This window comes from Trematomus bernacchii, unplaced genomic scaffold, assembly GCF_902827165.1.
Source record: "Trematomus bernacchii unplaced genomic scaffold, fTreBer1.1, whole genome shotgun sequence".
Lineage (NCBI taxonomy): Eukaryota > Metazoa > Chordata > Actinopteri > Perciformes > Nototheniidae > Trematomus > Trematomus bernacchii.
The window spans coordinates 471,572-483,571 of NW_022987514.1; the positions used below are offsets into that span (position 1 = coordinate 471,572).

Genomic DNA, 12,000 nt, shown 5'->3' on the forward strand with positions numbered 1-12,000 from the left:
ATCATGTGACGTCTTGAGAGGGTTATTTGTGAATATACTACGTTTTGCCCTGTGGACCAACGTAGCTATTACACATTTTTTTGTGAGACTGAGTTGTCTTATCAGCAGTCTGCCTGGTGTTGTGTCATTACAAAGGTAGCTTATTGTTGGTTTATTGGTGCGTTATGTTGTAAAATAATTGCTTATAATGGAGCTTACAGGCACAGTTAAGTGACAATCTCAGTATGTTGGTCAAATGTTCATGAAGCCAATTCATCCATTGTTTATTTAGTGACATTAACTAGTAGAGATTAAAGTAAATTCACTTTTTGAATGTCTCTGCTGTCCTACGGAGTCCCTAAGGCAGTCGTATTCAAAGTACAAAGTCTAAGGTATTCCATATAGTTTGTTCAATGTTATCTGACTCTCCAGACATGAATGAAAGGCCTGAGTGGCTTATATTTAGTCATAATGCCATTTGAAAAATAAAGTTAATTGTGACAATGAAAATTGTTATATAAAAGGGTTTTTGTACAGTCCTTATATCTTTGATGCAACTTCTAAATTAGAATATATAAATAACTCACCATGACAGCATCATGGCCTCCAGCCCAACAGTTTAGATCTTGGCCTGTTGCTGTTCTCACCAACTTTCTGATGAAGTTGTATTCGGTGGTCGATTGGATAGAAGCCAGATTCCCTCCGAGGGCAAGGCAATCTCTCTATGGTGGGCAAACAAAGTTAAAGTACGCACAGACAAACAATGTTGTTTCAAAATCTGTTTTAGAGAATATGCCAAACATTAAAAGTTCCAGTTAATGCACTATTGTTGTCATTTCAGTACCTCAGCACTAGCCCAGTTCATTGCCTGATTCTTGAAGATGAAACAGCGAGAGCCAAGCTTGGTCCAACCAGGGGGGCAGCTCCCACTGCAATCTACAATTGTCATATAAAAAGACTTAATAAGAAATACTTAATTCATTGAGAGAGCAACAGAAGCAATGAATTCAGAACACAGATGCTGTCCAATAGGATGCCATCTTAATTTGGCTGCAGTCAGAAAGTGTTGGATGCTGTATTTTATTATCAAAAGAACCACCAACCCTTTTCCTCAGCTTTTGCCTGTGGATGTAAAGAACACATAATTAGGAATGAACAGGTTATGTTTCATAGTTCAGATAACGCTAGAAGCTTTGATTGGAAATAGTGTTACAAATGAATTATTTTCTAATATTCCCTAAAGTAACTGTGACCAAACTTTAATGTATCTGTGATATTGATCTACAGTGGGATCTACACATCAAACTTGAGTCTCCATAACCATTACTTATTATAACATCCCTTTATCTTATCTCATCATCAAAAAAGAGACTACATTTGTGAAACCTCCTGTGATTATATTTGAAAAAGATAATGTTGCATGTGACGGAGCAGGATATTCATTAAAATAGTCTATTATTTTTAATGAATTACTTCCGTATTATCCGTAGCTATGGAAAACAAATAGTACGTACATCTGCCTCCATCCACAGTCCACTGGTCAAACAGAGGAGCACGATGCAGTAGACAACAGATTCCATCTGTGTAAAGATTAGAAATGTAAAATGTAACAATTACTAAAGTACCTGGAGTAAAGTTTGCTTTTATGAGCAGTGTTTCCCTTGCAGTGGACACAACTTCATACATTTTCGTTATATTTTGTTCCTTGACATATTGTACTCAAGGGCTATAGTTTAACTTTCACAGTTTTTATTTTTAAAACAAACTAAAGAACTAAACCCTTACCTTGCTGTGATGATCAGATGAAGTAGTACTTGCAGCTGCAGCAAGAGTCGTGATAGTCATGGAAGGGTTAGGGTTCTTTATATACCTCATCTAGACGGTATACACGTACATATTGACACACCGTAGATTAAATATTAGACTGTTTCATAAGAAATAGAAAACAGAACAATTACTGATGCTTCTGTGGAAACCAGGTTATTTGTTTTGCTGTAGCTACAGTAAATTAAACTGTGCAAGGCAAGGCTAGATTATTTAGATAGCTTATTTCAACACAGACAGAAACATGATGAGCATTAAGTGCAGCAGAAACACATTATAAAATGTCATGAAAAAGCCAAGAGAATAAAATGAATAATAAAACAAACTGAAATAATATATATGTTATATATATATATATATACATTTTATGTAATATAAAATACAGGAATACATATCTAAATGCAGTGTAAGATATGAATAGTGGATTTAATCAAAGAATAAAGTAATGAATTAAAGAACTGAGGGTTACAGCGGACCTGCAGGATTCTGGGAGTTTGTTCCAGATGTTTGAAGCATAATAACTGAACTTCTCCATGTTTAGTTCTGACTCTGGAGACAGAAAGCAGACCAGAAGACCTGAGAGTTCTGGATGGTTCATAATGTAGCAGGGGATCACAAATGTATTTTAGCCTTAAAGCATTCAGTGCTTTAAAAGCAGGCAGTAGTTGACAGTGTAAAGACCTCAGAACTGAAGTGATTGATCCACTTCCCTGGTGTTAGTGAGGACACGGGCAGCGTTCTGAATCAGCTGCAGCTCACTTATACATTGTTTTAGTAAGACCTGCAAGACTTTCCAATTCCTGCTAAGAAAGTTATTTCATCTTAGAAATATTCTTAAGGAGATATAGGCTGACTTTGTAATTGTCCTAATGTGACTGTTGAAACTCAGGTCAGAGTCCATGACTACACCTAGATTTCTGGCCTTCTCTGTTGTTTTGAACCTTGCCCATTAAAGCTAAGTTCTGACTTTTTTCCGTATCTCTTTGGCTCAAAAACTATTTTCTCAGTTATCTTTGTTTAATTGAATAAAGTTCTGTCACGTCCTGTCATTGATTCGTTCAATTGACTTACTCAGTGCTTGAATTAGTACTCAAACGGTTATGAAAATGTGAGTATTGTCTGCATAGCTATGGAAACTGATTCTGTTGTTTTCTATTATCTGAGCCACTGGAAGCATTTAGATGTTAAAGAGAAGAGGCCCCAAGATGGAGATTTGAGGAACTCCGCTTGTCATATCTGTCCACTCGGATGTGAGTTACCTATAGAATCAAAGTGTTTCCTTTCCTTTAAGTAGGATTCAAACCAATTTAGAACTGTAGCAAGAAAGTCCAACCAGGTTTTCCAGTCGGTCTAATATAAGTTAAGATAAGATGGACCATTATTTATACCCATAGGGAAATTCACTTGTCATGGCAGCAACAGAATTTGAAGAAACACAGATATTACACATATAATATACAAGGGAATACAAATAATTCAAACAAATAAAATAAGAACAAACATGTATTAACAGCGTTAATAGAAATAACAAATAACGGGAGTTAAGCAATGATCCAGTGAATGTACATATATACAGATATGTGAGAAGAACAGATGTTAAATATACAATATATACATTTAAGGCGCAGGTAATAGAGAGTATACGTTGTATGTGCACACAGTGCAAATATGATCAATGTTCAGTGCAGGTTATTGATGGGTTACAGGGCTTGGTTGTGCAGCCTGATGGCTACAGGCACAAAGGACAGAGGCGCTTAGTGCTGTGCCGAGGAGGGATGGGTCTGTCGCTGAACGTACTCTTCATCTTCTAGTAATATGTTGTGGTCAACAGAGTCAGCGGTGAGACTAATAATACTAAGACTGAGATTCTGCCACTGTCTTGTTTTTAAGTGGATGTCATTAAAGACCTCAACAAGAGCAGTGTCAGTGCTGTGGTGTTGGTTTAGTTCCCAAAAGTTAATTAGCTGTTTAAAAAAGTTTGATATGGGCCTATAATCATTTATTAATGAGGCGTCTAGATTGTTCTTTATTAAGAGTGGTTTAATGACTGCATTTTTTAAGGGCCTGTGGAAATACACCTGAGTGAAGATACGTGTTTACTATCTGTGGTAGATCAGAATAAAGTAAGGTGGATTTAGGAATTCATATACATATCCACCACAGTGATGCTTGTATATTTATACGCCTTGTTGGTCTATGTCTGTGTCATATGGCAAAATGCGGTCATGTAGACACCTACTGTGCGGTACTACCCCCCACTCCCCAACAACACAACCCCATCCTATCATCCAATTACAAATGAACAAGTGTAATAATCACTAGAACGTTTTCCATCGAGAAATGTTTACTGTAACTCTTGGTGTGTTCATATTGCTAATATTGCCAGCGCTATGTTGGTAATGATAGCAGTGTCTGGCTTCTTGTTTTTTGGGGATTTTATTTTGAAAAACAAACTTCAACTTGAGCTTTATGTGAGGATCGAGTTACATCCTAGGGCTTTTTATTTTAAAGGTCCCATGTCATGCTTTTCTGGTTATTACCCGTCCCCTTGTGTGTTATGTAGCTTTTTCTGCATGTAAACGGTCTGCAGAGTCACAAACCCTCAAAGTACACCCTGTAGCGAGTAAAACTCTAACACAGAAAAGACCTGTCTATGCTGCCCCAGAACGCCCTGCAACGTCCCGCCAACACGGCACCCAGACCCCACGCAGCATTCTCCTCTGTTTGTCATTACTGGTGTCATTTCCTGGTTGCTAACAAACGCCATTGTAACACATAAACACTGATGTTCCGCTGTAACGGTGGTGGACTCATCAGAACAGAGTGGGCGAGCTGACCAATCGGAGCACAGTGGGCTCACAGGGAGGGGGGGGGGCAGGAGCTCCAACAAGCCGTGTAGGACAGAGAGTGAATACACATACTATACAGAGATGCTGTATGAGAAACCAATGTGAGTTTGGAACATTGAACAATGTAAATCTATTCTAGTAGACCTCAACAATGGAATTATGATCAGTAGAAATGGCCATGACATGGGACCTTTAAAATATAAGCCTAATCCTGAACTCCCTGTTAGGATGCAGTGACCTTTTAGTAATGCTGCCCTCGACTAAAGATGTGTCTAGTCGACTCATATTAGTCAATTCAGGCAATAACTCTTTTTTTATTATTTATTTGTTCTCCCAAAAATGTTTCAGTTTCAAAGGCTGATAAAGAACGTTATCATAACAGCATGGTACATTGTGTTTCACATCAAATATAATTAACCTTTGAAATATAAATTAAATGTTACACGTAAAAAGAGCATAAGTGATGACGCAGCGGTCTGTCACGCTACCTAAGCCCTACCTTTTAGGCATTTATTTTGAAAAACATACCTTGTTTTTGCTTCTTTTAAAGATATCAGTGTGTGAAGAAATCATGGCAATGTTAGTTAACCAGTTTATGAACCATTGGTTGACGATAAGAGAGAGAGTCCAGCTCAACTCCATGGAGATGGAAGGTGTACCATGAGCCTCGAGGGTGCATGCCTCTTCTGCAGGCAGTGGAACAGGCATGTGAGGATGTGTATGTGGGGGCTGTTCAGGGCTAGATACGACAGTGAAGAAGGGAAGATGTCATGTCTGATGTCGATGAGGTGCTGTGGCCAAACCGAGTCAGTTTATTGGAGAAAAGAAGATCTGTGCATTTCTTACTCTAGGTTTTATTTTCCATTTACAGTATCTGATAGAGGGCATATATGGTTCACACAACTGTAACTGTATGGGTTGTACACAATACTGGTTAGTTGTGGAGACAAATAAAATGGTTTGTTTTAACTGTATATTCATGTTTCTGCACATATTTCTGTGGAAAATCCCTATTTGCACACAGAACACAGCAAACAAAAGATGAACAGGCTTTTGATTGAGCACAGAAGTGTGTAGTTGGGTAAACACAAATCTGGTGATATGAATGAAGTGTGCGCCAAGTGGAAAAGTTTAATTTTGGTAAAGGCTTGTGTAGTTTTGATTGCAGTGCTTCATTGTGCAGGATATATGAGGTGTTCTGCACTTGTAGTGTGGATTTGTGAATTGTGTTAAGTGTTTGGAGGAAATCACCCGTTTTAAAAAAAAGAGTAATTTTTACATGTGCTAATAACTAGACCTGCTCTTGCAGTTAAAATCAAGTGTGTATGAGGAAAGGAGGTACACACAAGTTATTATTTCCTTTGGATTTAGTGTCTAATACAATAGTTGATAAAAAGGCTGTGCAAGCAGCGACATTCCAAACACGAGATAGCAACATGTCACCACACCTTTATTGATTGAGATGATGTTACCTGTGCTAACATCAACACTGGTATTGTTTTACATTGTGAGTCTGTCAACCTGACACATGTCAACCTGTGACTCTTCTTTCTGAACTACCACAGAAGGGATTTAAGAACTTGGTTGCCAGGTGTGTAAAATTAAGCAGACAGATATTGTCGCTGCGATAGCATTGCAACCGTGCAAGATGCAGTGACAGAGCTTTTTGAAATAAAATGAAAGGCTTAGTTTAAGGTCACAGCTGGTTCGATCCCGTGCAAGATGAAATCTAGTTTAGAAATGACATCGATGCACCTATGTTCATTTATCATAATTTAAAACACAACAGTTATGTTCAGCTTTTCTTAAAATGTGTTTTATAGTGTTTTTTATACTACATAAACTGAGCTATATGGGTCACAGCCTTGGTTGGTATTATTTATATGTATAGTATATTAACTTAGATTATAAAACAAGATACACCCAAAGCAAGCAAGAGTGTTTGTTTGGTTGGGAATTCCCAGAGCTTGAATAAAGCATGGGCCAGCAAAAGACACAAAAAAAGGCATGACATCAAATGTCCTGGCTTTTAAATAAACATTAATGCTACGTTGGTTTCTGTTGCCTCTACACAATGAATGCTCCAACTATCATGCACACAGGAACACGTTGTTATAGGACAGTTTATCTAGCCAATCGTAATGTGTGGGTAGGGTAGCCTCAGTTCCTTCAAGTATAATAGCACACTGCTAGAGGTAAAGTATGGTGTAAGTAGTTTGACAGCAGGTAATTGTTGGGGGGATAGCTGTATGTCTCGGTTATGTTATGTTCCACTGACACCGCAGGGGGAGGCGAGAGGATCCATCGACTGACTATAGAGTCCTCTCCTGCTGATGTCCAGGTGTATATCAGTATGTAGTGTATCTACTTTAAAGAGTTCTCTCCTGCTGATGTTCAGGTGTATATCAGTATGTAGTGTCTCTACTTTAAAGAGTCGTCTCCTGCTGATGTTCAGGTGTATATCAGTATGTAGTGTCTCTACTTTAAAGAGTCGTCTCCTGCTGATGTTCAGGTGTATATCAGTATGTAGTGTCTCTACTTTAAAGAGTCCTCTCCTGCTGATGTTCAGGTGTATATCAGTATGTAGTGTCTCTACTTTAAAGAGTCCTCTCCTGCTGATGTTCAGGTGTATATCAGTATGTAGTGTCTCTACTTTAAAGAGTCCTCTCCTGCTGATGTTCAGGTGTATATCAGTATGTAGTGTCTCTACTTTAAAGAGTCCTCTCCTGCTGATGTTCAGGTGTATATCAGTATGTAGTGTCTCTACTTTAAAGAGTCCTCTCCTGCTGATGTTCAGGTGTATATCAGTATGTAGTGTCTCTACTTTAAAGAGTCCTCTCCTGCTGATGTTCAGGTGTATATCAGTATGTAGTGTCTCTACTTTAAAGAGTCCTCTCCTGCTGATGTTCAGGTGTATATCAGTATGTAGTGTCTCTACTTTAAAGAGTCCTCTCCTGCTGATGTTCAGGTGTATATCAGTATGTAGTGTCTCTACTTTAAAGAGTCCTCTCCTGCTGATGTCCAGGTGTATATCAGTATGTAGTGTCTCTACTTTAAAGAGTTTTCTCCTGCTGATGTTCAGGTGTATATCAGTATGTAGTGTCTCTACTTTAAAGAGTCCTCTCCTGCTGATGTTCAGGTGTATATCAGTATGTAGTGTCTCTACTTTAAAGAGTCGTCTCCTGCTGATGTTCAGGTGTATATCAGTATGTAGTGTCTCTACTTTAAAGAGTCCTCTCCTGCTGATGTTCAGGTGTATATCAGTATGTAGTGTCTCTACTTTAAAGAGTCCTCTCCTGCTGATGTTCAGGTGTATATCAGTATGTAGTGTCTCTACTTTAAAGAGTCCTCTCCTGCTGATGTTCAGGTGTATATCAGTATGTAGTGTCTCTACTTTAAAGAGTCCTCTCCTGCTGATGTTCAGGTGTATATCAGTATGTAGTGTCTCTACTTTAAAGAGTCCTCTCCTGCTGATGTTCAGGTGTATATCAGTATGTAGTGTCTCTACTTTAAAGAGTTCTCTCCTGCTGATATTCAGGTGTATATCAGTGTGTAGTGTCTCTACTTTAAAGAGTTCTCTCCTGCTGATGTTCAGGTGTGTATCAGTATGTAGTGTCTCTACTTTAAAGAGTCCTCTCCTGCTCATGTTCAGGTGTATATCAGTATGTAGTGTCTCTACTTTAAAGAGTCCTCTCCTGATGATGTTCAGGTGTATATCAGTATGTAGTGTCTCTACTTTAAAGAGTCCTCTCCTGCTGATGTCCAGGTGTATATCAGTATGTAGTGTCTCTACTTTAAAGAGTTTTCTCCTGCTGATGTTCAGGTGTATATCAGTATGTAGTGTCTCTACTTTAAAGAGTCCTCTCCTGCTGATGTTCAGGTGTATATCAGTATGTAGTGTCTCTACTTTAAAGAGTCGTCTCCTGCTGATGTTCAGGTGTATATCAGTATGTAGTGTCTCTACTTTAAAGAGTCCTCTCCTGCTGATGTTCAGGTGTATATCAGTATGTAGTGTCTCTACTTTAAAGAGTCCTCTCCTGCTGATGTTCAGGTGTATATCAGTATGTAGTGTCTCTACTTTAAAGAGTCCTCTCCTGCTGATGTTCAGGTGTATATCAGTATGTAGTGTCTCTACTTTAAAGAGTCCTCTCCTGCTGATGTTCAGGTGTATATCAGTATGTAGTGTCTCTACTTTAAAGAGTCCTCTCCTGCTGATGTTCAGGTGTATATCAGTATGTAGTGTCTCTACTTTAAAGAGTTCTCTCCTGCTGATATTCAGGTGTATATCAGTGTGTAGTGTCTCTACTTTAAAGAGTTCTCTCCTGCTGATGTTCAGGTGTGTATCAGTATGTAGTGTCTCTACTTTAAAGAGTCCTCTCCTGCTCATGTTCAGGTGTATATCAGTATGTAGTGTCTCTACTTTAAAGAGTCCTCTCCTGATGATGTTCAGGTGTATATCAGTAAGTAGTGTCTCTACTTTAAAGAGTCCTCTCCTGATGATGTTCAGGTGTATATCAGTATGTAGTGTTTCTACTTTAAAGAGTCCTCTCCTGATGATGTTCAGGTGTATATCAGTATGTAGTGTCTCTACTTTAAAGAGTCCTCTCCTGATGATGTTCAGGTGTATATCAGTATATAGTGTCTCTACTTTAAAGAGTCCTCTCCTGATGATGTTCAGGTGTATATCAGTATATAGTGTCTCTACTCTTAAAGAGTTTTTTCACGGTGCCTTTTTGACAGTTATGTTTTGTTGTGTTTGCGGAGCAGCAGCAGAATAAAAAGCGGAAATGCAACTTGTGATTATTTACCTTATAATGAAACTCAACACAAATAAAAAGTGAAAATACAAAACCAGCAGCAGCGTAACTCAGTACGTGAACCTGAGGAGATGTACACAGACTTTAAGGAAGAATACCACCTACATAAAAAAGGTGACATCAGTAGGATCATCAACTAACATATCTCACTAAAGGAACAAGTATTGTAAAATGACCCGTGTATCTCACCTATAACTTAATAAAAACTATATCATGAGAACGTAAAACTTGCACCTTGAACATTTTTTAAAAGTAATAGTCATGTACAATTATGTAATATATATATATATATTTTAAATGGACCATTGTTCAAATTAAATACTTGTATTACCGTATTATGTATGAATACTTCTACTTTGGTGCGATTTTAAATGCACGACTTTTAGTAACGCTGTAGTATTAATAATAATATTTTAACCCTTGTGTTGTCGTCCTATCAACTGAGCAACTTCTGTTCATAAAGCATAGAGTATAAATAATTACTCAGATCTGTGTAACACCTTTTGAGAAAACTTTATTCAGATTTGAAAGTAACTCTTCTTTTCTAAATGTACGGTCAATAAACCTCATTTACACAAATTCAAACCTCATTTCTGAGTTTAAAAAAACACACATGTTGATTCATTCTACCAAATTGACCCCAGATGCTTTACATTTGAATTAAACCCAAAACCTAATGAAAGTGATCATAATTATTTTCTCGCAAAATGTAGTATACGAGTACATGATATGTTTCTGGCACGAACATAAAATAAACATTTATCTCGACATAAAATCATTTGGAAACGGGTCAAATTTTACCCTATAACACACACACACACACACACACACACACTCACACACACACACACACACACACACACACACACACACACACACCACACACACACACTCACACACACACACACCACACACACACACACACACACACACACACACACACACACACACACACACACACACACACACACACACACACACACACACACACACACACACACACACACACACACACACACACACACACTGAGGTCAGACTGACATCTAGTGGTGATCTGCAGACATCAACACAAGGTAAACATAACTGTTAGCTGTTAAACACCCGAACTTTTGAAACAACATCCATAACATTAATCTGGTTGCAATTTAGAAATGATTTATCTCATATATCATATTCCAATCACTTGAATATAGACTCTTATTTCACTATTTTACTTTTTGTATTTACTTGCACCATGTTATTTTGTTGTTCTGTTTTATTGTGTTGCTCTGTTGGAGGAGCCTGGGACCTCAGATGTTCATCGTCATAGTAACTAAACTGTAGCTCTGCAAGTATGACTAATAAAAGCCTTGAATCTTGAATGTAGAGTCTTGAGATTATGATTAATTCACATGACTTTGGTAACATGATGCTTTTATTAAAGCTCTTTAAAAATGCATATAGTTAAAGCTGGTTTAAGATCACCCCATGTCTGTCCTCCTGAGTCCTACATTTTATTGTTTTTAATGTATTTTAATTTACTTTCTGTTGTATTTTTATTGACTTCTATCTTGTCCTGTTATCATGTATTTTGTATATGTTTGTTAATAATGCAAACCCCACTGAGACAATCGTGTTTTGTGATATTGAATCTTATAAATAAACTTAGATTTGATCAAACTTTTCTCTGATCAGCTGTAGCTATGGCAATGACATATGACTTACTATCTCATTAATATGATTTATAATTTCAATAATATGACTTACTATACTCAGATCTTGTACTTTAGTTAAAGTGGACCTATCATGCTATATTTGAATAATATAGTGTAGGACCATACCTATATAAGGCATATTTATACTTTTTCTTTTTCAAAATACCAAACAGATCATGCATTTTAGCCATGCCTCATTTTGCTCAATTTGACATGTTTTAGCTCTGGGCAGATTCAGTGAGAACAGCACCATCTACAGGCCTGGCATATGTACTACAGCGTCTCCAGCGCTTTCGAGCGGCAATGGCCGTGGTTGTCTCCTCCTGATTGGTGGAGTTGGCCCAATAGCCGTAGCGCCACCGTCCTGACGTCAGGACAGTGTTCAAATCTGGATCAGTTTTTATCAGATCCGTTGCAGCCCCTTTTTTAGAGATTTGGGTATGGAGGAAAATAGAGAGGGTTGTGTTTTCTGACACTTGGTGAGTTCCCTGGAACACCGGGGACACATATTCATGTAGAAAAGACGTACAGAAGTGCATTTTGCATGATAGGTCCCCTTTAAAGTAGAAGGAATATAAATAAAATGTTATGCAAGAGCTCTTATTTTGAAGTGCTTCCTGTTTGCTGTTCAGCTTCACTTCGTGCTCGTCGGTCGTGTCGCACCTTCTCCTTCTCCTTCTTCTCTCTAAAGGTTTGTAACTTTTTGTGACTTCAGAGCTTTTAGAGACAACTCTGATTATCAATCATTGCTCAGAGAATAAGAACAACTCTTTAGTTTAACTTTCAGAGACTCAGAGACAGACTTTAACTCTCTTCCTGTTTTTACCTGAGATACA

At 37.9% G+C, this 12,000-nt stretch overlaps 1 protein-coding gene across 5 annotated transcripts in view; it reads left to right on the forward strand.

The window, feature by feature from the left end:
• The first annotated feature begins 11,790 nt into the window (after positions 1-11,790).
• Positions 11,791-12,000, forward strand: part of LOC117470643 (NACHT, LRR and PYD domains-containing protein 14-like) — a 39,577-nt gene continuing 39,367 nt past the window's right edge. For all 5 annotated transcript variants that reach the window (XM_034115459.1, XM_034115471.1, XM_034115465.1 and 2 more), the window contains exon 1: positions 11,791-11,855. The gene's annotated coding sequence lies outside the window, so the exon portion shown is untranslated. The remainder of the gene's footprint in view (positions 11,856-12,000) is intronic.